Source organism: Notamacropus eugenii, chromosome 1, assembly GCF_028372415.1.
Source record: "Notamacropus eugenii isolate mMacEug1 chromosome 1, mMacEug1.pri_v2, whole genome shotgun sequence".
NCBI lineage: Eukaryota > Metazoa > Chordata > Mammalia > Diprotodontia > Macropodidae > Notamacropus > Notamacropus eugenii.
Window position 1 is genome coordinate 306,772,356 of NC_092872.1, and position 27,726 is coordinate 306,800,081.

General features: G+C 35.9%; 1 protein-coding gene across 1 annotated transcript in view; it reads right to left on the minus strand.

Moving 5' to 3' along the window:
* The window catches only part of KCNH5 (potassium voltage-gated channel subfamily H member 5), a 492,146-nt gene that overhangs the window by 322,951 nt on the left and 141,469 nt on the right, over positions 1–27,726 (minus strand). The gene's annotated exons all lie outside the window — the stretch shown is intronic.

Below are 27,726 nucleotides of genomic sequence, written 5' to 3' on the forward strand. Positions count from 1 at the left end.
AAAGTTCTTTATTTGTTGTAATAATCATATGAAATAGATAAAAATGAAGATATTCTGAGATTCATGCAGATGGAAGGCCGACATTGAGAACCATATCAAAATTAAGATTTTTTGCCAAATAATTTTTGCATTAAAACTTATTACAATTCTAAGACACTCCAGTATTCCAATGAACCTGTGATCTCGTTGATAAGATACATTCCCTCCAACAATATAGAACACAAACTATCCTGTTTAACACATCTCTCACAATTTTTCCCTATTGGGTACATCCAAGATATGATCTCTAACGTGTCTTACATAAGAATGACAATAGAGAACAACAGTTATCCTTCACTCTCACAACTGGTCAGTCCCACCTTACTTTTTTATTATAGATTTATTTTATTATATTACTTATACTACTTCTACAAAATCCCTTGTTTGTAATCTGTTGCAGCCCATTCGCTCTACCATAAACCTTTCTGTTGTCTTTTGAAAGATTCTCAACTTAACACTTTCAGAAACTCTATGAATTTCAGTCAGACCTCAGCAAAAGAACATTTATCTTAAAAAGTCAGACCTTCGTTTCAGGGAGAAATCTGAAGTCATTAAAAGAGTGTTGTATTTTCCCAAAGGGGATATAACTTGCCTTCCTCCTTCTCTCCAAATCTGTGCCTAACTTGTGGTCTACATACAGTTTGTTCAATATATACTTGCACACATACATACATACATATGTGTGTATGTGCTGATGGATTACACTGGTAAATGGCTAGCTGAAATTACTCATACCAATTTTTTGAATTGATTATCTTTTTCACCCAGAATTCTTTCTCATTTCATGTAGTTCACAGACTAAAAAGAATGTTTGTCTGGATATTACCTTTGAATACTCCTTCTCTCTTATCTTTCATACCTTTTCAATTACAAAGAGTTTTTAAGTTAGTATTTCTAGCAACCAATCCTCTTTCTATTCCAACTGTTACAAATCCTTCCTTATCACTTTTCTGGACTATTTAAATATCTTCCTACAAATTTGTCCCACCTGCGCAGCTAGGACACTTACTACCTGTGTGACCCTGGGCAAGTCATTTATCCTTGTTTGCCTCAGTTTCCTCATCTGTAAAATGAGCTGGAAAAGGAAATGACAAACCAATCTAGTATCTTTCCTAAGAAAACCTCAAAAAGGGGTCACACAGAGCAGCACATGACTGAAAAACTACTGAACAACTGTTATGGAAGCTAGGTTGTATAATAAATAGAGTGCAGGGCCTGGAGTTGGAAAGCTTATCTTCCTGAATTCAAATCTGGCCTCACACACTTAGTAGCTGTATGACCCTAAGCAACTCACTTAATCCTGTTTGCCTCAGTTCTTTCATCTATAAAATGAACTGGAAGAGAGCATTACAAAATATGAAATAGATAATTTTGGTTATATTACATTAGAAAACTTTTGCTCAAACAAAACCAATGCAACCAAGATTAGAAGGAAAGCAGAAAGCTGGTAGGCAATCTTTGTAGCAAGTGTCTCTCATAAAGGCCTCATTTCTCAAATAGGTAGAGAACTGAGTCCAATTTGTAATAGTACAAGCCATTCTCCAATTAATAAATGATCAAAGGATATGAACAAGCAGTTTTCAGATGAAGAAATTAAATCTACCTATAGTCACATGAAAAAGGCTCTAAATTATTATTAATCAGATAAATGCAAATTAAAACAACTCCCAGGTACCACCTCATACCTATCAGATTTGCTAATACAACCAAAAAAAGAAAAGAAAATGATAAATGTTTGAGAGGATGTGAGAAAATTAGAACACTAATGCACTGTTGGTGGAGTTGTGAACTGATCTAACCATTCTGGAGAGCAATTTGGAACTATGACCAAACAGCAACCAAACTGTGTATACCCTTTGATCCAGCAATACCACTACTAGGTCTGTGTCCCAAAGAGATCATAAAAAAGGATCCTTTTTCATGTTGGCAAGATATTGGAAGGTTAAAGGGATACCCATCACTCAGGGGATGGCACAGTTGTGGTATATGAATGTAATGGAATACTATTGTGCAATAAGAAATGATGAACAGGAAGATTTCAGAAAAAACCAGGAAAGATTTTTACAAATTGATGGAAAGTGAAATGAGCAGAACCAGGAAAACATTGTACACAGTATCAACAGCATTGTGTAATGATCAAATATGAATGGTTCAGCTCTTCTCAGTAATGCAATGATCCAAGACAAGTACAAAGGACTCATAAAGGAAAAAGCTATCCATATCCAGATAAAGAACTGATGAACTCTGAATGCAGATCAAAGCATACTTTTTTTTCACTTACTTTATTCTTTTTTGTGGATTTTTTTTCCTTTTGATCTGTTTCTTCTTTCACAACAATAACTAATGTGGAAACATGTTTTACATGATACCACATGTGTAGCGTATATCAAATTGCTTTCAGTTTTAGAAAGAGGGGAGGTGAGAGAGGGAGGTAGAAAAATTTGGAATCCAAAATATTGTAAAAATCAATGTTACCAGTTATCTTGACATATAATTGGAGGGAAAATAAAATATTATTTCAAAATGAATAAAATAAAATAAAATGAGCTAGAGGAGGAAATTGTAACCCACTCTTCTATATTTTCCAAAAAAAAAAAAAATGGGTTCACAAAGAGTTAAAAACAACTAAAAACAACTGAGCAATAAGAAAGTTATTCCTACCTCTTCTTTCTCTCTTTTATGACCCATTTCCCACAACAGCTAATGTACTCATGCTTATGTTGAAATCTGGTCATGTCACTTCTGAGACTAAGGCCCTTAAATAGATAGTTATTACCTATGAAATATAGGTAATATGTTCTGCTTTCTTAACTTGGCTCTTCATAGACTGGTCCCTTTCCATCAGTTAGCATTATCTTCCTTCTACTCCCTTTCACAACAGATGTCACTGAAACAGATGACCTGGAGTAATTATTGCTACAAGTATAAAGCCTATGCTTTCCCACATTTATGACTTAGCTCTTACCATTTCCTGTATCTGAAATGCCTTTTCTCCAATTTGATCTAGTTAGTAGTGATTATTCCTTCTTTTATAAAAGCCTCATATAACACTTTGTGCCCTTCTTATGCATTATTCTGTTACCATGATTTGACTTGATGTAATTCCCTGCTAATATACTGCAAGCATGAAGTACACAAGAACTGCTGGAATCCAATACTAATTAGATGTCTTAGTAGACATCTGATCTTTCTACCTGCCCAAGTGTCTAGCACAACTCTCTGTTATAATAGGAGCTTAATAAATGTGGTGTTGATTTTTTAAAATTAAACTAGTGGCCAAAACATAACAAAGAAAAGTCAGATCCTAAGAGTGAAATACAGCAGTGTGTGTGTGTGTGTGTGTGTGTGTGTGTGTGTGTGTGTGTGTATGTATATACATATATATATACATATATATGTGTATATATATATATATATATGTCACTCAAGACTTGCTGGTTTACAAATATTGAGAAGTTATTTAAAAAGAATAAAAGGCTATAACAAAATGAATTGGCTTTGATATGAAAGCATAGTTCAACTATTAAGATATTCATTATTTCATAATTCATACAATTCAATGAAGTGATTTTAATTATAACCTGAAGTTAAATTTAAGTGCATTGATGACTTAAAAATCTTAAAGACTAAGAGGCCCAGCAAGATTTTCAGATGAATGTGTTAATTATACTCCGTTAGTACTCTACTCTACTTTTTCAGCATAGTGTGGACATGACTCCAAAGGCAATGTAAATGAGCACAATACCTACCAAGTGCAAGAAATCTGGAAAGTCTTCAAATATAGACCCAATGACCAACCATATGTCTCTTATCTGAGTACTAACACAAGTTCCTTAAGGCAATGAACATTTGTAAAGAATTGGTTTCCAAATGGTAAATGTTTGAGGCTATAGAAATGCATAAAAGCAAGTTATAAAGGCATTAGGATTTGCTATTTGAGTAGGGCAGGGAGTTGCAGTTGGCTGAATGCTAGCTGGGTACCTCACCTCCTCCTCTCCTGCCTGCCTCTCCCTCCGCTTCCTTCTCCTCTCCAAAGGAAGGTAAATTTGGATGGCCAAAAGTTGCCCAGTTGACCTGGGTTTTACTGCCTCCCTTCATTTCCTCTTTCCTTTCATTTTCCTTTTGTTTTCCTTTCCTTTCCTTTCATTTCACCCTAAGTGAGTACCTGGAACCTAAAGGGGCCAAGGTCTCCAGTGCATCCTGGGCCACCTCCAGTCATCCTGAGGAATATCAGGTCACTGGATTCAGATGACTCTCAAGGAGAAATGAGGCTGGTGAACTGTACAGCCCTCCTTCACTCAAAACAAAGTCAAGTACAAGTCATGTCATCACTTCTCTGATGGCATGGGCTTCTTCCAGCAACAAAGGACAAACACAAGGGCAGGGAGTACCCCTACCAATGAAATAAGGAATTATTTATACAAGTCTTGAAGTAAATTAAATATGATTTACTACAGAATATGATTCATATTTATTGGTGTTACCATTTTATTCTATTTCTGGGGGGGAGAACAAATTAAGCATTTTATCTCACTAACAGATTTTATTCTGTTGGGTAATACAAAGTAGTTGATAGAATGATGAATCTGGAGTCAGGAAGACCTGAATTCAAAATCAGCTTCAGGCCTTTACTAGCTGTGTGAGCCTAGGCAAGTCACATAATCTCTGCTTGTCTCAGTTTCCTCATTAATAGCACCCACCTCCCAGGATTTTTGTGAAGATTAAATGATATAACATTTTTAAAGCACTTTGCAAACCTTAAAGAGCTTTAAATCAAAGAGCATTAAATAAGTACTATCATTGTTGTGGTTAATGTTGATATTTCCTTTGAATCTTATTCCCCACCATCAGCCTATCTTTTGTCAGATTATTTCATTTGACAGGATGGTCTTTGTTAAATGCCAACCTATTCATTTTTAACAATCTTTGTGCACTTTTTTCCATTTTTACTATTCCAGTCATTTTCCATTTTACTCTTTCTTCCAACAACTTCCTTTTCCGTCTATGTTCTGCAGTGATTTCCACCACCAGCACTACCCCATTTTCCATCCTAACTGTGTTACTAAGAAACAAACCCTCATTGCTAACATCAACATGAATCTGACAGCATCAAACACCTTGAAGGCAAATTAAGACGTAATAAGGTTGATGGAGAAATCTTATTCAGCAGCTTCTCCCCTCTTCTTTCAGCCTTGACAGCTTACAAAGTCTGCAACCCTCTGTGGCTAGACACATGATGAAAAATTTACCTAAGGACCTATTGAACTATTATGTATTATTGTGTCTTCAGATCACTTTCTACCATACTTACACCAAGGAAATAAAGGAGGGATTCTATCTGATAAGAGCTTACATCTGTACAGAATTTGCATCACACGAGCACACTTTGCATGTTAACTTATTCCAATCTCACAGCCCCATGTTTTACAAGGTAGTAAAGATCTTCAGAGAGGTTATATAACTTGATCAGTAAGCAAAGAGTAAGAGATTAAAGTATACAGACTGAAGCAGGCTAGTTTTCTCTTTATTTAAATCTTCTAGTAAAAAATGATTAATATGGAAACGTTTTACATGAGTGCACATGTATAAACTATATCAAATTGTTTACCATCTTGGGAGGGGAGAGGGGAGGGAATGAGGGAAGGAGGGATAGAATTTGGAACTCAATTTTTTAAAATGTTTTAAAAATTGATTTAACATGTAATTGGGGGAAATATAATAATAATAAATAATAATAATAATAATAAAAGAGCATCTTCTATTGTAGTAGAATGTAAGTATCTTGAGGGCAGGGATGGTTCTGTTTGTATCCCCTGAGCCTTGCACAGTGCTAGGTATATAATAGGTACTTAATAAGGTTAAATTAAACATGATGCTTTTTGTGTGTATCCCCACACATATGGTACAACTTCATGTCTTCAGACTTTAAACTGAAAAAAAATCTACATATGAAAAAATCTGCCAAAATTCTCTGCCAATAGCTCCAACCCTTGCCAACCTCCACCCTGGGCATCACCACACTTCCTCCCCACTAGAAACTTTGGACTCTGTCCCAGATTCATCCGATAATCTAATAGGCTAATTTTCTCCCTAACTTTCCCCCAACAAAGGCTGTACTTTATATCTGACTGCAATCTCTCAATTATATTGCCATACACATAGAATGCCTTCTCCCACTCCCTACTATGTGTTATGTTTCCCAATTAGATCTGTAAGTTCCTTAAGGGCAGAGACTGTCTTACTTATTTATATTTTTATCTCTAGTGCTCTCAGCACAGTGCCTGACAATAATAAACACTTCATAAATTATCTATCTATCTATCTATCTATCTATCTATCTATCTATCTATCTATCTATCTATCTATCATCTGTCTAATTTGTCTGTCTCTCTGTCTGTCTCATGAGTTTCTAAAAGTTCACAAGCTTCCGGATTCTCTCTAGGAAGGAGAAAGAAAAAGATTTTCTTGTAGATATGTAGTGGGAGCTAGCTCTTCAACATGTCCCTTGTTTCCAGCTTGCCTCTCTAGATCCTCTAGAGAATTTCTCCTTGAGTGAGATTGGAGCCTCTCTTGTGCTTCAGTATATCTAATAATCAGAAGGACAGTTCATTTGCTCTTCTCTACTCTAATCTATATGACTTCTCTAATTTCTGTTTATTATTTGGTTTGATAAATAGATTTAATTTCTATTCAGTCTCTGTGACTTTTCTGCAACCAGGTAAGTTTGACATGAAAAAACAGGCCAGTGGATGCAACATGGGGGTATCCTCCTCTTTTAAGAGATTGTGGTCCCAGAAGCAGCTTTTTGTTCATTTGCACCCCTAGATCAATAACATTTAAGGGAACAGAAAGATGTAGCTCTAGTCTCTTACCTCTCTCTCTCAAAGAAGAACAATGAGGTTAGTATTGTGGTCTCTTCTCCTTCTCCCTTCAAGACTGAATTCACAGTGTTACCTGGGGAGGGGTAGACAGGATTCTAGACATATTTATAAATGCCCCCACCTCTCTTGATGTTTAGACATCCAATGTTAATGAATGTATGTGTATGTGTGCATGTGTGTATCCTACATAAGCAGCACACACAGCTTCCATATCTAATGAGCTAAGGGTCATCAAGAAGTCCCACTGTAAATCTACACACAACTTTATATAGTGTAAATTTATTATGCACGTCTTAAACTTCTTCACCATGCTCCCACTAAATTCATCATTGGGAAATCTCATCATCTGGCAAGATATAATCAGCCTTGGTACTTACATCTCACTAGAACCTTCTGCCCCTCTGATCTGATGGTAAGAGCCTCATCCTCCATTTAAGGAGAGGAGTCAGGAAAGATAATTCAGATATCTACTCATTTCCCACCCAGTTACACTCCATTTGGATCTGACCTCCACTATTTCCCATCCTAAACTTATGGACCTTGCACAGCTCTCTCTCACTCAAAACAAAGTCAAGTGCAAGTCATGTCGTCATTTCTCTGATGTCATGGTTTTCTTCCAAAATGAAAGACGAACACAACAACCTCTCGCTCCTCTTCCCCTTACTTTTCAGCTTTGTTTTATATGTTATTTTTCCTCATTAGATTATAAACTCCTTGAGGGTAGGGACTATCTTTTTTATGTTTGTGTTCTCATTGCTTAGCACAGTGCCTGTCATGTAGTGGGAGCTTAATAAATGTTTTTTGACTTACTGTCTTTCTTAGACTACCTCAAATTACTTAATCAATCAATTAATCAACATTTATTAAATGACTGCTATGTGCCAGACTTTGTGGCAAGTGTTGGAGATGGAAATGCAGAGAATGAAACCATTTCTGCTCATATTAAGATTACATTCTAATGAACAACTATTTTTCTTCTGTCTGTTCCTAATTTCCTTCAAGTGCCCAAAATAGTCCGGACAAACTACAGAGCTTAATGAAAACTGGGAATAGGTTTCTGAGAAATATGAAGGTCAGAGATTTTTTTATATTTTTCATTTAGCAAAAACAAGGATACCATAAGTCTTTGTTGCTTAAGCATACAGGTATATGTGTCATTTTTTGGAGGCAGGGAAAGATTAGAACTTTGTTTTCGTTGGCATAGGTTAATTCAGTGAGAAAACTCCCTATACAGATGAATATTATTAACTGTTCTGCAACAGATGTAGTTGTTTGGAGCACACAGATCATGTAGCCCATGTATTCCAGAGTCAGAACTTGAACCCAAAGCTTCTAGAGTGCAAAGTGAGCTCTCTATCCACTATGCCACCATGCTTCTTTGAAATGTGTACATATCAAAATTATAACTTCATACAAGGAGAGAAAATATCTTTTCCGTAACTAAATATGTGTGTTACAAGAGAAATTGCATGGAGAATATACCATAACTCTGTGAAGAGAGACATGCAAATTACCTCAGCGCTGAAGTACTTGTGTTTTGAGATGAATCCACAATCCTTAATTGGTCCCTGAGACCATGGAGCTGTGTCAAAGATGATTAGGTACTGAGCCAAGAAAAGATAGCCTATAAGGAGGCAGTTAAAGGAGAGTACAAAGGCTCTATTTCCTTCTTCCTCCCTTTAAGTACATCATTTTAGTTCTCTACCTGCTCTCTCTTGGAATTCAATCAAGAGAAATGAGGGATTTGTCTTCCTTTGCCTCCCCAAGGAGTAATGTTGGCTACTAATCAAGTTTATGGTATCCTTTTCTGCTTTGTATTCTTCCCTGGACACGGGTCATTGAATGGTGATTCTAAGAAACAAGTGTTTCACACTGGTGGCCATCACATAAGTTTGAGTTTCTGAGTTCCTGAATAAGTTATGCAGCAAGAGGTACTTCCTACCACTATATCCCTTCTCAGTGGACAAGATGCATGCCCCACCATAAGAAACTACCAGAAGGATGCAGGAATGCAGACGAACTCAAAAACTCAAGCCATACCCTGGCTGGATAGTTGCATAAACACTGTTCAGAGGTGAAAACAACATATCCATTCAATGGTCCCACAAAGTGCCTTTCCCTTTAGGAGAATATGATTGGCATAATGGGTTGTCATTTTAAATTTCAAGTATTTGATGATGATTGCAAATGACTATTTTGTATTTTAGGCATTTATTTGAGGTATACAAATTAGATAGATAGATAGATAGATAGATAGATAGATAGATAGATAGATAGATAGATGGATAGATTGATAGATGGATGGATGGATGGATGGATGGATGGATGGATGGATGGATGGATGGATGGATGGATGGATGGATCGATGGATGGATGGATCGATGGCTCGATGGGTAGGTGGGTGGATGGATGGATAGATAGAGAGAGAGAGAGAGAGAGAGAGAGAAATGAAAAATGAATGAAACACTCTTTTGTATCTGATAACTATCTTGTATATTGATTACCTTTCCTAGACTGCATCTGGTTAAATCCCTTTTATGGAAGATCCTAGACATGGCCAATACCTAAGCTTTTTTTTTTTTTTTTTTTTTTTTTTTTTTTAATGAACTCTCCCTGAGGCAGGGACAATGAGTCAGAGGGTACAGAAAAAGCTTGACTCTCCCCTCTTTATGGGTCAGACTCCCTGATGACCTTACCCAATCTGAGTGAGACCAGATCCAAAGTTCCTTTTCTGAGAAGCCCCCCTCCCTCACCCTAACTGGTCCACAGGTGTAATACATGCATATAGAGAATACTCAATAAATATTCACAATTGCCATACCAAATTAAATTCTGTTTTTACAATTTCCTGATTCCTATACTACCAGTACTATCACCATCAATGATAATTATCAGACCTTTATGGAGCACTAAACAACTTAAAAGAATCCAACTAATGAGAACCAATCAAACGTTAGAAGTTGATTACATTTTATCCATTAGAGACTTTGTGTGCTCATTCCTCTATTTTCATTCATAAAAAGTACCAATAGCTGTCGTTTCATTTTTTTTAATTCTAAAAACTTACTTTTTTTATCTTGATATGCAACAGATAAAAGTCCACTTCTCTACCACATGCTATCAACAAATCCATGAGGAATTGATCCTCTAGTAGATGATACATTACTTAATATATTCCAGGAAGAGGATCCGAATTTAAATGGTTTGTACTTATCATTTTTTACCCCTGCAATATCCATAGTACATTAAAATTTAAATACTGCATTGTGAGGGAAATATTTTTCCCTCTGAATATCAATGATGTTCACAGTCAATATGAAATGAGAACGAACTCAAACATTCCAGAAAACCTTAGTATACGCTACTTCAGCATAAATTATTTTTAATCCCTTAGGTATGACATTTAATGCATTGCATGCTTTTCTAGGTAGCTGAGGAGAAATAAGGTTTTCCTAATTTTAAAAGGCTGATGGAAAAGTAATCTATCCAAGAATTTAGAGCTAGATGAGATCCAAGAACTCATCTAGCCCAAACCCTACATTTTTCAGATAAGGAAAGTGAGACTGAGAAAGACTGAGTGACTTGTCATATTTCATATATTTCACAAATAGTAGAGCCAGGTCTTCTGCAGCCAAATCTAGTATGCTTTTCATAGCATTATACTGAGTCTGTTCAGAAATGCATCTATGCCACTGAGTATAACATAACATGTAAAAAAAAATCAATAATGACGTATTGTAGGTTTCCTCACCAATCACTTGTGAAGAATAATAAATCTATCCTTAAGTCATACTACTTAATGTTAATGATGAATTTAATAAATATACAAATACTGTGCTTTTTAAGCATGAAAATTATTTCCTCTGCCGGAAATTAGATCTCATAAGATCTCTTTTGGGTGGAATGGGAGGTAGGACAATATAAGCAAATTTTTTAATGCAAATTTAGACTGTGGCTAGTCCTTCCAACCATAGTCTTTTCAATCATATTTTTCCTGTCCACAGAATCTTACCAACTTACTACCAACAAAATGTTTCAAGTACACAGAACTATTATGTTAGTAGTTTTAACTTAAACAGTCCTTTTTAATTTCATTTTGTACTGAGCATTTGACCTTTACTAAGACCACTTCTTCACGTATGATCTCAAAAATATTTCCAAAATAGGGTTTATAGATTATAAAGCACACACTTTGTAAACCATTTCCTTACATGTTGTTTCTTATCATGAGAGAACATATTAAAATGTCAGTTGCTTCTCTTATAAAGACATATAAATCTACCTTAGTGACATGCTCGTTGAAAAGAGCATACTCTGAAACTTTCTCAAATTACTCATTTATTACACTGAGTTTATTTTAAATTATAAAATTGCAAATACATATTAATTTAGCATAAACTGTTATAAAAATTCATTGTATTTAATTATATCTCTCCTACTTTATCACTTAATAACGTAGTTTATATGTCAGGTGAAATGTCAAGAAATAACCAGGACAATTAGGTAGTTCAGTGGATAGAGTACCAGGCCTCCAATCAGGAAGACTCATCTTCATAAGTTCAAATCTGGCCTTACGTACTAGCTATGTGATCATGGGCAAGTCACTTAACCCTGTTTGTCTCAGTTTCCTCATCTGTAAAATGAGCTGGAGAAGGGAATAGCAAACTATTCCAATATCTTTGCCAAGGAAACCCAAAATGGAGTAACAAAGTTGGCATAACTGAAATGACTGAACAGCAACAAATAACTAAGAAAGCATACCCTACACCAACATAAATACAAATGACAATTCTATTAAAATTAATTTACTTATACATATCATGTCAATCAAGCTACTAAAAGATTACTTCATAGAGCTTGAAAAAATAAGGAAAATAAGTCAAGAATATCAAGGAAAATTATAAAAAAAAAATTGGAAAGGAATAGGGTCCAGTAGTGCCAAAACTCATACTGGTATGCAAACAGTAATCAGCAAAAAGATTTGGTAAAGGCTAAAAAAATAAAGTTGGACAGTGGAAAATATTAAGTATATAACATACTGTACTGTAGCCATCAAATGTAGAAAGCTAGTGCTAGATAAAACCAAAGACCACTATCTCCACGCTAAAGATTATCAGATCTGCTTATATAGCCCTGACCTCTGTGTGTTATGTAGGGACAGAGTAAAGTAGATAGTTTCATCTATTGTCACAATTACATTCTGTCCTTGCTAATAACCCCTACAGTTTTGACTAAAGGACTGCCCTCACAGTTGTCAAAGTATTTGGTCTCATCTACCTGTCTACCCTTGAATAGGGAATTTTATTTTTATTCTTACAATAAATCATGCCACTTGCATTCCAAATATTTCTCTTTTCTCCCTTGATTAATCATCCCCTTTGGTTACTCTTCTCTCTCCTTGCTTTCATATTCTAAATTGCTACAGAATGTTGACTAGGAACTCTCAGTAGGTATGAAAGTTTACAAAAACTAAATCTGTATCCCAGGAATTTGAAATAGCTATCAGCAAGAGCAGATTCCTTGGAATATTTGTAAAGCTCTTTACTTGCCACTGGGCCTCCCATCTGTGACCTACAGTCACGGGACTCGCACTAACAGTAAGCCTTTCCCAAGACACTGAAAGACCAACAGCTCTCTTCAAATTGCCAGTCTCGAAACTTCAACTGCCTATTAGATATTTTAAACTCAACATGTCCAGAACTGACCGCATCATCTCTTCTACAAAAACCCTACTCTCTTCCTAATTTTCCCATTTCTATCAAGGGCACCACCATCTTCCCAGTCACTTAGGTTCATAATCTAGGTGTCATCTTCAATTCATCACTTCCTTTTATCCCCTATATCCAATCTGTTGCCAAGGACTGTTGATTTTAACTTCATAACATCTTTCCTATATGCCCCCTTCCCTCCTATGACAAAGGCCAGCATCCTGCTGCAGAGCCTCAGCAACTCATGCTTGGACTATTTTTAAAAATTTATTTTATTTTTAATGTACAGAATAAAGCAATTCCATGAGATACTATAATAAAAAAAGATAATTGAACATGAAACTGCAAATCTATTATGTACAACTTATTATTCCTTTTAAATATACAATAAAGTACTCAAGTAAATTTTTTTCTTCTTCCTTTCCCCCTCCCCATTCCAGAGATGGCTATCATGGAACACAAACAGGTATAAATTTGTGTGTGTGTGTGTGTGTGTGTGTGTGTGTGTACACATATATGTATATATATACATATATATATATCTGTGTGTTTATGTGTGTGTGAGTGTAAAATTACTCTATACATACATCTATTTATCAGTTCCTTCTCTAAATATAGATAATTTCTTTCTTCATATGTCATTTATTTTTTATTTGTTTATTTATAATAGTCGAAGCAACATTCTTGGACATTCAAGTCTGTCTCCTGGTCACAAACCTCTGACCTCTCTAGTCTATCTTCCACTCAGCTATCAAATGTATTTTACTAAAGCAAATGTCTGAACTTGTTGCCCTCCTATTCAATAAACTCCCTGTTATCTTCAGGATCAAATACAAAATCCTTTGTTTGAAATTCAAAGCCTTTTATAAACTAGCCCCCCAGTGCCTTTACTATCTTATCTTACTCCCCACCAAGTACTATGCAATCTAATAGCATTAGCCTGCCTCTTATTCCTCTTACAAGACATTCTGTCTCCCAATTTCTTCCATTCTCATTGAGTGCCCCCTATGCCTAGAATTTTCTTCCTCTTCACTTCTGTCTCCTGCCCTCCCTAGCTTACTGGAAATCCCAGTTAAAAATCATGTCTTCTCCAAGAAGCCTTTCTTGTCCCCTTAATTCATACCTGCCCTCTGTTTGGTATTTTTAATTTAACTCGTATCTATCGTGTTCACACACAGTTGTTGTATATTGTTTTCTCTATTCGATTGTGAATTCCTGGAGATCAGGGACTATTCTCTGCCTTTCTCTGTATCCTTGGAGCTTAGTGCATTCCTGGAATGTCGTAGGTGTTTAATATAGGATTGTTGACTGATTGATTCATCTCAGCTTCTGGAGTAAGGACTCACTATTTTGAAAAATTACAAGAAAAGGTAAAAAGTAGTACGTTAGAAATTGGATTTAGACAACAATTACTAGGTTTGTTACTCTAAGCAATCACTTAACCTTGTGTGCCTCAGTTTCTCATCTATAAAATAAGTGGGAGAGAGAAATACTTTTTTTCTCAAATAACTGAAATTTTAATAATTGTAAGCAAATTTAAATGCAAAGCTTACAGCAGGAGTGAAAATTGAGCTGGAGCAGAAAGGGGGGTAAGAACTCACTAATTTAAAAAATTTTAGGGAAAGTTGGAAAGTGGTCCATCAGAAAATTGATTTAGAACATTTCACACCATGTACCAAGATAAGTTCCAAGTGGATACACATCATAAATAAATTTTAATAATAAGGAAGAAATCACCTTTCTAATATATGGATAAGGGAAGAGTTCACAACCAAATAAGAAAATAAAGTGGACAATTTTAATGATAGAAAATTGTGTGTCCCTCACAGACACACAAAACTAATTCACCTAAGAATAGAAGGGAAATAATTAACTGGGGGGGGGGGGGGGGTGGAGACTGCAGAAAATTTCCCTGCTAAATGTCTCATTTCCAAGGTATATAAAAATGGCTTGAAATGTATAAGAATAAAAACCATCCCCAGCTAACACATATTCAGAGGATATGAACAGACATTTTCCTAAAGAAGAAATCTGAGCTATCAATAGCCATATGAAAAATATTCTAATTCATTAATAGAGGAATCAAATTAAGACAAGTGAGATTTCATACCATTTGATAAAACAGATTTTGAAAAAGAACATTACAAATGTCTGAGGAGTTGCAGGAAAATTTGGAGCTGTCAGTTGGTCCACCAGGGTGCAGCCTTTTGACTGAGTCCAAGTTTTTAGAGAACAAATCCTTTTGTTAAGGGATTTGTTCTGTGAAATTTGGATTCGGTCAAAGGGCCACACCCAAAGTCCTAGAGGGCCACATATGGCCTTGAGGCTGTAGGTTCCCCCAACCCCCAGCATCATTCCAGAAAGTAATTCCAAACTATGCCTCAAAACTTGCTATAGTTACTATACTTCTACCCAATACCACTGCTAGGTCCACATCCCCAAAAAGATAAAGAGGGGAAAAATCATGTGTAAAAAATTACTCATAGCTCCCTTTTATACTGAGAAAGAGCTAAAAACTAAGGCAATTCATCAATTGTCAAATAATTAAACATATTATGTCATATGCATGGAATAGAATGCTGTTGTGCCATAACATATGACAAAAGAGATAGCTTCAGGGAAACTAGAGGTAGGTGTGTGTGTGTGCTCATCCTTTGCTGCCGAAGAAGACCATGAGGGAGGGTTGTACAGGTTACCAGCCTCACTTCTCCTCCACATCCATCTGAATCCAATTACCAGATATTCATCAGGATGACTGGAGATGACCCAGGATGAGGCAGTTGGGGTTAAATGACTTGCCCAAGGTCACACAGCTAGTGAGTGTCAAGTGTCTGAGGTGAGATTTGAACTCAGGTCCTCCTGCCTCCTGCACTGGTGCTCTATCCACTGCACCACCTTATATGAACTGATGCAAAGTGAAGTAAGCAGAAGTAAGCTGAAGAATATTTTAAGTGATAGCAGCAACATTGTTGAAGCCAAACAATTTTTCAAGACAAATCTTATTAATGCAATGACCAAGCACAATTTCTGAGGACTGATGATGAACCATTTTAACCACCTCCTGACAGAAAGGTGATGGGGTCAAGATGTAAAATGACACATTCATTTTTTTGGATTTAGCCAATATGAGAATTTGTTTTGCTTGACTGTGTATATTTGTTAGAAGGATTTTGTTTTCCTTTTTTTTCCTTTTTCCATTGGGGAAGGGAAGTAGAAGGAAGAGAAAATAAATTCTTGTCAATGAAAAAAAGCTCTAAATTTTTTAATGAGAGCATATACTATTGAGTTATTGATTTTTATCTTTTTCTACATAGGGCAGACATATGTTGTCTTATAAGCTACTAAAAACTTATCTGTGCACATAGGGGAGAGAGATTTTCTTGGTACACTATCCAACATAATGCTACTAAAATTAGTTGTCATTCACTTATTCAAAAATATTTATTAAGTACCTACTTTATGCAGAGCTCTACAGGCACTGAAGAACATTAAAAGTTCAAATATGAGACTATCCCTAACCTGGAGAAACCAGGGTGCTTGCTACAAAAAGGCGATAAACAGGCATTTGTTACTCCCAAGAGCACATAGGCTAAAATTAGTAGATAAATTTATGAATGATAGCTTAATGATAGGTTATTAAGGGAAATACTGGATGTTCAGGATCCATTCTTAACCTTTTGAGTTTAAATTCATGAATGGAAGTTTCCATAAAACATCCCTTGGAGCCATTATCAGAAGGAGAATTGTGAGCCTTGTAGACTATCTATGATATAAACTAGAACATTTCTTAGGCTTTGATCTTTATGCCACATTTTTTTAATTTACTGAAAAAGCATTATTAGATGCACCAAAGAGAAAACAACAAAAGATGTATTTTATTTGGTAAACTTTCAAAAGATTTTATCTAAAGATCATCAAAGCAAACTAATTAGTAAACCTAGTAACTAAGGGATAGAAAATAATATTATTACAGAGATAGCAAATAAAGAATTGGGAATGGCAAAGTTCATAAGCTCTGTGCAAAATGAGACTAAAAATTAACTGCTTAAGAAAGAACGTTGGCAACATAGCTTCAAGTACTTGAAACATTTGGTTTATTCCAGATTGGGAAGACTGTTTACAGAAAATTTAAAAGTTCATGTTGACCAAGGCTGAGAGGACTGTATTATTTACCAAAAACATTAAATATTTAAAACTAAGAAAATTAATACAGACAAAAAGCGAGTCATTTTACTTGAACTAGTAAAGAACATTGATAGCATCTCAATTATCTGTATGTTAGTGGTAAATAAATTTGGAATCTCTTTATCATTATGATATGACATTTGTTAATCATTATGCTAATTAGCTAATTAAAGTGCTAATTAATTTCTTTAGCGACCAGTCTGTGAATGGGGAGAAAAAGAAATAGCGATTCACTTTCAACCAGTAGTCCCAGGCTCCTGTGCTATAAGAACTCAAGAAGTACTATCAGTACTTGAAGTACTAATCTTTTTGAAATGCAATAGTATACATAATAATTGGTAAAATGGCACATTTTCCCTTTTTTATAAAGCTTTTCAAAACAAAACAAAAAACTGGCATGTTATAGATGCTCCCCATTCTTAACACGACTACTAGTTGTTCTCCAAGAGCAACATGTGGTCTCTCTTCTGTGCACAATGACATAGTGTGTTGCTCATTCCAGGTGGCATGGTGGATATAGCATTGGGTTGAAAGTCAGGAAGACTCATCTCTCTGAGTTCAAATTTGATCTCAGAAACATACTAGCTGGGTGACCTTGAGCAAATCACTTAATCCTTTTTGCCTCAGTTCCTTCATCTGTAAAATGAGCTAGAGAAGGAAATGGCAAACCAGTGTCTTTGACAAGAAAACCCCAAATGTAGTCACAAAAAGTCAGAAACAACTAAAAACAACTGAACAACCACAGCAATATTCCTGGATTTTAGTCTTTCCACATTTCCAACACCTATATTTCAGAATCCTTATTACTCTTAAAGATGCATCTCAAGTGTAGCCTACTTCTGAAAGAATTCTTTCCTTCTCAGATTTTCCCAGAGCACACTGGATCTCTGTTTAATCCCCCTAACAATCCACTTTGTATTATACATCTCCTTCTACCTCCCCCTCACCTCCATCTCCTTTCCCTCTCCATCTCTTCACCTGAGGGTGCTCTGCCCAAAAGAAGGTACATCTTGTTACCTGAAATCTGTCATTAACTTGGGGTTTACTGGCTACATTTCTTTCTCAAAGACCAAGCCTTCAAACCAATTCACTCTGGAGCTCGTAGATTGGACAACAGTATGTCCCTTCCCTCCTAGCAGAGAGTGAATGTAATTAGTAAATAGTAACTGTTTCCCTTTTGGCCAGCAACCCTGAGGATCTTTCCCTTACAGTTTGATGTCTTTTGTTTTGTTTTGTTTGTTTTGGTTTTTTTTAATTAAAGGGGCCATCCCTTGACTCACTTCTTTAAGATGCCTATTCACCAAATAGTGTTACCACACTCAAAATGAGAACCTGAAAAGACCTCAGCCTGAAAGGGCCAGGGTCTCCCATGGCATCCTGGGTCATCTGCAGTCATCCTGATGAACATCTGGTCACTGGATCCAGATGACTCTGCAGGGGAAGTGAGGCTGGTGACCTTGCACAGCCCTCCTTCACTCAAATCAAAGTCAACTGCAAGTCAGGTCATCATTCCCTGATGTCATGGTCCTCCACAAGAACAAAGGACAAACACCTATAAACATGATTGTCTGCTAGTTGTACATAAGATCCTTAAGATCAGGAAATGTCATTTTAAAAACTTTGTAACCATGCAACATGTACCAACATGCACCTAGAATAGTAGATGCTTAATAAAAGTTTATTGAATTGAATTATAAACAATAACAAAAGACTTAATATCTTCAATGTCTCTGCAAAAGCTTTCTTGAAGTATGAAAGAAGATCCCACTCTTTTGTTACCTGTAATTAATTGCATCCACTTGTTATTCTAAGCATAACATCCATAAGAATTCTTTCCCTTTTCTCTTTCTCACACCTCATGTTATTCTTACTTATTTTACCATAAATTAATCCATCTGCATTAAAAGCCTATATTTCCCAGGCACTACCATGTTTATCATTTCAAAAATAACACATTCATCTGATAATATATTTTTCTAAGCTTTCCTATGCTACAACTGGATATACTACCATAAGCTATACTTTTTTTCATGTCAGATAAGCAAAAATTCAGTTAAAATTCAGAGTTAAACCTATTATTATCAATATTGATAGCTTCATTAATTTTCCTTCATACTCAGTACATTACTGTAGCTGCCAAGTCTTCATGGTTCATATAGAATAGATTTGTTTAATAAAATTTTGGTCATCCTTTATCACTTCACCCAAAAGGACTCCATCTTATCCACAAATATTCTTAGTAAATCATATGATTTGCAGGAAACATTTGAGTCATCCTTTGAAAAGGAAGGCTTCTATGAAGTCCTGAGGTCATTGTGCAGCGACACCCAACAGGTGAACAAAGAATAAATTTTAAACTCCAAGTTTCACCCTAACATTTCATACTATAACTCTCTATTTCCCTGTTATATTTTCTTTAGGGTATTGTATAATTCATATGAACCCTGTGAATGCTTCAGTGCTTTGAATTAGTTAGTATCCATTATACAAGAATATTAAAAAATGTGAGATAGTCTCTGTCATCATATTTTTCACAATGTACTTGGGAAACCAAGACATAAATGAATGAAATAATGATGATGTGGATAGAATTAATAGCTCGTATTTGCAGAGCACAATGTACACATTGTATACAATGTACAATACACATCAGTATATATCAGGTACTTAATGCATATTAGTTGAGTTTATGTTTTTCAAAGGGAATTAGTATCTCTTTTTCCATTTAAGCCCAAGCTTATGAGGCTAAAAAAAAAATCATTTATTCTATTTTACAAAGGGGAAAATTGAGGTCCAGAATGATAAAATTAATAGTAGAAAGGGGAGTAGAAGTTGTCTCTTGATAGATAGTAGAGTACACTTAAAAATATTTAAAAGTCAACTACTTTGAATGCTGAGAGAAAATAGCGAAAGAGGGACTGGAGTTGAGATCACTTCCTGAAAGAGCTTTTAAGACCAGACTAGATGGAAGCAGTGATAATGAACCTAATGGAGTAGAAGAGAAAGGTCATTTTATTCAGAGTGAATGTCTTGATCACAGAGCCAAGAATGGAAGGAGAGCTGGAAGTAAAGTCAGTACCTATCAATTACAAAATAGTTGAATAAGTTGCAATGCATGAATGCAATAGGTTGTTATTTCATTATTAGAAATGATAAATATATCAAAAGAAATGAACAAACACTTCTCAAAAGAAGCATTACAAACTAATTATCATATGATAGGTTGCTCCAAATCCTTAACATTATGAGAGATGCAAATCAAAACAACCCTGAGGCTTTACCTTATACCTAGCAAATTGACAAAGAAGAAAAAAAGATGGGAAGAAGAAATATTGGAAAGATTGTGAGAAAACTGGCACACTAGTGAATTGATGGTGGAACTGTGAATCACTACAATCTCTTTGGAAAGCAGTTTAGAATTATGAAAATAAAGTGACTAAAATATCAATACCCTTTGATGAAGATATTTCACGTGAGGAATATACTCCAAGGAGATTATTGATAACAGAAGAAAGCCCCCTATATACACCAAAAAATTTAGAGCAGTACTTTTTATGACAGCAGAGATCTAGAAACAAAGGACCTGTCTATTGATTTGGAGATAACTAAACAAATTATAGTTCACATTACTATATAGTATAAAATTACAAATATACCAAGTACAGAGAAGAATGGAAGACTTCTATGAACTGATACAGGTTAAAGTATGTAAAGGAAAGAAAGAAAACAATATACACAGTGTCTATGACAATGAAAATGAATAGGCTAACCACAGAGCAGATAGGGGGTACTATGATATGCTGGGCCTGTAGTCAATAAGACACGAATTCAAATCAAGGCCTTGGGCACTTACTAGCTGTGTGACTCTAGCAATTCACTTAACCAATTGTTTGCCTCAGTTTCCTCATCAGTAAAATGAGATGGAAAAGGAAAAGGCAAACCACTCTGGTATCTCTGCCAAGAAAACCCCAAATGAGGTCATGAAGAGTTGGACACAACTAAAATGACTGAACAACAAGGCACAAATAATCCACAAAATAATAAAAAATAACCATTGCAAAATCGCAAAGAACAAGCATGGCCCAAAAGAACAGATATGATAAGACACTATGACTTCACTCATCTGAGGAAGTGAGAGGTTCATAGATGTGGTGCATTGAATATGTTTTCATACTTTTCCAGTGTGTTAATTTAATGTTTGTGGTTCTTCTTCTTTTTCTTTTATCTTTCTTTTAAAATGTAGTACTTAGCAAAACCAAGATGGAGGAGTAAAAGCAGGGATCTACTTGAATTTTTTCCCTCACATCCCTGCTAATACCTGTAAAAAATGACTCTAAACAAATTCTGGAGCTGGAGAACCCACAGAATGATGGAGTGAAGCAAATTTCTAGCCCAAAACAGCCTGACAGGTCAACAGAAAGCATCTATCACAACAGGCAGGGAGCAGAGTGGAGTACAGCCCAGTGGAGGCAAACCAGCACAGACAGGGCCAGAGAAGACCTCAGGGGACTAAATCACTGTGGCAGTTTTGAGACTTCTCAACCCATGAACTCCAAAGACAGCATAGAAGGTCAGTGGGAAAACTCTGTTGGACCTGAATGGGGGAGGGGCATGGTTCAACTAGGGCTGCTGGGAACAAGGACGGAGCAGCAGAGGAAGCAGTAGCAGGAGCAGCATCTGGAGCTCTGGGCTCATAGATGGTGGGGAATGAAGCACCTTATACAAAACCCCTAAAACATGGGACAGTACATCCATACCCACACCCACTGGAAGAAGAGTCTTACCTTGATAAAGAGTTAAAAAGTCAAGTATTTGGCTGGATAAATGAGCAAACAGTGAAAAAATCCCAGACTATAGAATCTTACTTTGGTGACAAAGAAGATCAAAATGTACAACCAGAAGAAAACAAAGTCAAAGCTCCTACATCAAAAGACTCCAAGAAAAATATGAATTGGTCTCTGGCCATGGAAGGCTCAAAAAGGATTTTGAAAATCAAGTAAGAGAAGTAGAGGAAAAATTGGGAAGAGAAATGAGAGTGATCCAAGAAAATCATGAGAACTGAGTTAATAGCTTGCTAAAGGAGACTCCCCCAAAATACTGAAGAAAATAACACTTTAAAAAAGACTAACCCAAATAGGAAAAGAGGTCCAAAAAGCTAATGAGGAGAAGAATGCGTTACCACGCATGATTTGCCAAATGGAAAAGGTGAACAAAAACTCACTGAAAAAACAATTCCTTCAAAATTAGAATGGAGCAAATGGAAGCTAATGACTTTATGAGAAATCAAGAAATTATAAAACAGAAACAAAAGAATGACAAAATAGAACACAATGTGAAGTATCTCATTGCTGGAAAATAGATCCAAGAAAGATAATTTAAAAATTACTGGACTACCTGAAAGTCATGATCAACAAAAGAGCCTAGACATCATCTTTCAAGAAATTATCAAGGAAAACTGCTCTGATATTCTAGAAACAGAGGGTAAAATGGAAACAAAAAGGATCTACTGATCACTTCCTGAAAGAGATACCAAAAAGGAAACACCTAGGAAAATTGTAACCAAATTCCAGAATTCCCAGGTCAAGGAGAAAATATTGCAAGAGTATTATGGAAATATAACCAGGATAACAAAAGATCTAACTGTTTCTACATTAAGGGATTGAAGGGATTGGAATATGATATTCCAGAGGGCAGAGGAGCCAGGAGTAAAACCAAGAATTGCCTACCCCAAAAAACTGAGTAAAATGCTTCAGGAAGAAAATGGAATTTCAATGAAATGGAGGACTTTCTCCGGGAGCCAAGATGGTAGAGTGATAGGTAAATGCTCTACCCCTTACCTTGTTGAACTTGAAAAACCCATAGAGCATTTCCCCAGGAAAAATTCTGGAACAGTGGGATCAGCCAAAGGGGCAAACAGTCTTAGCTCATGAGGCTAGGAAAATTCCAAAGGGGGGGGGGGGGGTCTCTCTTGCTGTGGCTGAAGGGGACCAGTGCAGGACCAGAGTTGTCCCAGACAGCCCCACCTCAGGGAACTGGGAGGAGATCCTGGGCCCCAGGGGAGGGTAGAAACCACAATCATCAATACCAGGATCCTGGGAGTGCCTTAGCACAGACAGGGGAATAGGGAAGACATTAGTGCAAATACTAGCTCACCAACCACTGAGCTTGCCTGTGCTCAGGAGAAGAGATCTTCTGTGGCCAGACCACCCCTCCACCACACTAAACACAGATAGTTCGAGGGTAACTTCAGGGAAATTCAGAAAGACTTCACCGGGCCTGTACTTTGGCACATCAGTCAGCTCAGCACCAGGTAAGCTACAGCATTCTAGCCTCCAGCTGAAAGAACCAGAGGCCATAATATAAAAACCCTCAAGTTCTAAACACAAGAACAGTGGAACAGAGCCCCCTGTGACCCAGAAGCAGAGGTCTACTTTAAAAGCCTGAAAAAGGGCAATCATCATGAGCAAGAAGTAAAACTGAAAAGAAAAGACCATAGAATCTTTCTATGGGGACAAGGACCAAAATATGAAGATCAAAGAGATCAGTATTGAGACTGTACTCCCATATGAAACTTCAGAAGGGAATATGAACTGGTCTCAAGCCCAAAAAGCATTTTCAGAGGATCTCAAGAAGGATTTTAAAAGCCAAACTAGAGAAATAGAAGAAAAACTGGCCAATGATCTTAAAAAATATGAAAAAATAATTCACTGAAGAGAACAGCTCCTTAAAAAGGAAAATTGAACAAATGGACAAGGATGTACAAAACCTAACTGGAGAAAATAACTCTTTAAAAAGGAACAATTGGGCAAGTGGAAAAGGAAATGCAAAAGTTAACTGAAGAAAACAATCTATTAAAAATTAGAATTGGGCAAGTAGAAGGTAATGAATGTACAAGACATCAAGAATCAGTCAAACTGAATCTAAAGAATGAAAAAATAGAAGAAAATGTAAAATATCTCATTGGAAAAACAACTGACCTGGAAAATAGATCCAGGAGAGAAAAACCTAAGAATTATTGTTCCACCAGAAAGCCATAATGAAAAAAAGACCCTCGAAAATATCTTCCAAGAAACCATCAAAGAAAACTGCCCAGAGGTTCTAGATCCAGATAACAAAATGTCATCAAAAGAATCCACTGTTCACCTCCTGAAAGGGATCCCAAACTGAAAACACCAAGGAATATTGTTGTCAAACTCCAAAACTATGAAGTGAAGGAGAAAATATTGCAGGCAGCCAGAAAGAAACAATTCAAATATTGAGGAGCTATAGTCAGGATCACACAGGACATTGCAGCTTCTACATCAAAAGATCAGAGGGATTGAAGTATAATATTTCGTAAGGTAAAGGAGCTTGGACTATAATCAAGGATCAATTACCTAGAAAAATTGAGCATAATATTTCAGACAAGGAGATGGACATTCAATAAAATAAGGGATTTCCAGACCTTCCTGATGAGAAGGCCAGAGCTCAATAGAAAATTCGATCTTCAAACACAGGTTTCAAGAGAGGCATAAAAAGGTAAAGAGGGGGAAAAAACATATTATTCAATATGGGCAAACTGTTTACATCACTATAAGAGAAGATGATACTTGCTAATCTTGACAATTATATATTTATTGTGGTATATAAAGGAATATACATAGATAGAGGGAGTGGGTTTAAGGTAAATGAAGTGATAAAAATATAATTTAAGGGTGAAAAGGAATTGTAACTGGAGATATAAAAAGGAGGAGGCAGAGAAAGGTAAATTACATCACAGGAAGAAGCACAAAAACATATTACAATAGAGGGAAAAAGAGGAGGAAGACGAGCATCATCTGAGATTTACTCTCATCTGATTTGGTTCAAAGAGGGAACAACAAACTCAGTTAAGTATGGAAATCTAGCTAGCTTTATAGGCAGTAGGAGGGGAAAGGGGAAAGAAAAGGGAGGGGAGGCTATAAGGGAGGGAAGAAGTGGTAAGGGAAAAGAGGAGTGAAAGAGAGGGGGGCTGAAACAAGGGAGGGAAGGCTGAGGAAGGTGGTCAAAAATTAAATTAAAAAAATTTAAAAATTAAAATGAAATGGAGGACTTTCAAGCATTCTTGCTGAAAAGACCAGAGTGGAAGAGAAAATCTGACTTTCAGATACAAGAATCAAAAGAAGCATGAAAGGTACACAGAAAAGAGAAATCATAAGGGAATTAAAGTTAAACTGTTTACATTCTTACATGGAAAGGTGATATTTGTAATTCATGGGACCTTACTTTGTATTAGGGTAGTTGGAAGAAAGATAGATAAATAGACAGATGATAGATAGATAGATAGATAGGTAGATAGATAGATAGATAGATAGATAGATAGATAGATAGATAGATAGATAGATAGACAGACAGACAGACAGACAGACAGACAGACAGACAGACAGACAGACAGACAGACAGATAGATAGATAGATAGATAGATAGATAGATAGATAGATAGATAGAGGGCACAGAGTGAGTTGAATATGAAAGGATGATATCCAAAAAATAAAATGAAGGGGTGAAAGGAATATATTGGGAGAAGGAGGAAGGGAGAAGTAGGATGGGGTAAATTGCCTCACATAAAAGAGGCAAGAAAAAGGTTTCATAATGGAGAGGAAGGGGGAGAGGTGAGAGGGAATGAGTGGACCTTACTCTCATCAGATTTGGCTTAAGAAGGAAATAACTTATGCACTCAATTGGGTATCATACCCTACAGGAAAGTAATGGGGAAGGGAATAAAGGAGGGGGAATTATAGAAGGGAGGGAAGATTGGGGAAGGAGATAGAAGCAAAATTTTTTGAAAAGGAACAGGGTCAAAATTGAAAATAGAATAAATGGGGGATGAGATAGGATGGAGAGAGATATAGTCTTTCATAACATGACTATTATGGAAGTGCTTTGCATAATAACACATGCATAACATATATTGAATCAATTGCCTTCTCAATGAGGGTGGGTGGGGAGGGAAAAAGGAAGAAAATTTGGAACTTAAAGTTTTAAAAACAAATGTTAAAAATTATTTTTACATGCAACTGGGAAATAAGAGATATAGGTAATGGGGTATAGAAATCTATCTTGCCCTACAAGCAAGTAAGGGAGAAAGAGATAAGGAGGGGGGCAAGATAAAATGGAGGGCAGACTGAGGGAAGGGGTAATCAGAATGCATGCCATATATCTGGGTGGGGAGGAGAGGAGAGATACGGAGCAAATTTGTAACTCAAAATCTTGTGGAAATGAATGTTGCAAACTAAAAATAAATTAATTAATTAAAAAACAAAAAATTAAACTGTAATACTTGTTATATTGAATGACTCTCTGGACGAGAAGGATATGTGATACTGGGGGAAATTTTGGTTATGTAAAAATAAAGGAATCAATACAAAATGTGCTTTTTAAGTTAAATCAACAATTCAATGCTGAAAGGAAGAAAGAATAATAATAGTACCTATGCCCCATGGTTGTTGCAAGCATAAAATAAGTTAATATTTGTAAAACACTTAGGGCAGTACCTGGCACATAGTAAGAACTCAATAAACAAACAATTATTCCCTTCCTCTATTGGTCCAAAGTGACCCACTAGAAAAATTTCTCTTTAGTCTATGGGCCAGTACAATCCTGATCAATTCCAAATGCTTTATAATCCTTACAAAGAGTAATCATTTTAAACATATTTTACATTGAGAAGAGCCTATTCAACCAAAAGATATGGAATTTCAAGAATGATTAGTATTAGTATTTTATAATAGGTCTGAGGTTGAGGGCACTTTATATACAAGTTAATTTATTCTTTACAATCCACTGGGTCTTACATTATTATATATTATGATCTTACATTAATATTAGATTATGAACTCTGGCCATGGGGGGAAAAATAACTGAAAAGTTTCTCAAAACACTCATAAATATAATCACAGAAACAGAGAAGTTTCTATAGGGAAATTAAGCTAGTAATAATATCATTATGAACACTTTTTAATAATTGGTTTTACCTACACCAAATCATTTATATGTTATTAACTGTGATTATTGGTTGTTTCTTCTTTGCTAATTCAGGCAAGTTGAAATTTTATATGTTATTAAGTAAAAGGCTAAAATGTTCTGTATTTTTAGTTACTTTTTAAAGATTTTTCCTTAAGTATTATAGGCAGCTAGATGGCTCAGTGGATAGAGCACTGGGCCTGTAATCAGGAAGACCTGAGTTCAAATTCAGTCTCAGACACTTACTGTCTGTGTGACCTCAGGCAAGACATTCTACCTCTAATTTGCCTTAATCCCCTGGAGAAGGAAATAGCAAACTACACCATTATCTTTGCCAAGAAAACCCTATGGACCCTGTGGTCCCCAGAGGCATCAAGAGTCAGACACACTAACCAAGAGCATCAATTTTACACGTGAATCATAGAATTGAAAGGCACCTTAGGGTTCATCTAGTCCAATCTTCCATTGACAAATATGCTTAAATACTTACCACTTTAAAGCAGAATTTAAAATTCTATTAAAATAATTAAAGATAGGAAGAAACATGGCTAACGTTCAAATATAACTTCACTCTCCACAGATGAAGCAGAAAAACCTGTGTTTATCTTTGATAAGAATACAATCCACTTTTTGGAAATGGGGTTAGGAGAAAGAAAAGAGAGGAAAATCCATAGATGCCTCTTCTCCAGTTTCAACATCTCTTAACCAACTTGAAACTAAATGTGTAAAGTTCAATTACAATTGAAAACACTTTTGATGTTATAATTTACTTTATGAATTATATGTTGACTAGCCTCTTCTCCTTTGTTTTACAGGCAGCTAGATGGTTCAGTGAATAAAGTGATGGTCTCCTTGTCAAAAAGATCTGAGTTCAAATCTGGCCTCTGACACTTAATAATCGGGTTACTTTGGGCAAATTACTTAACCTCTGA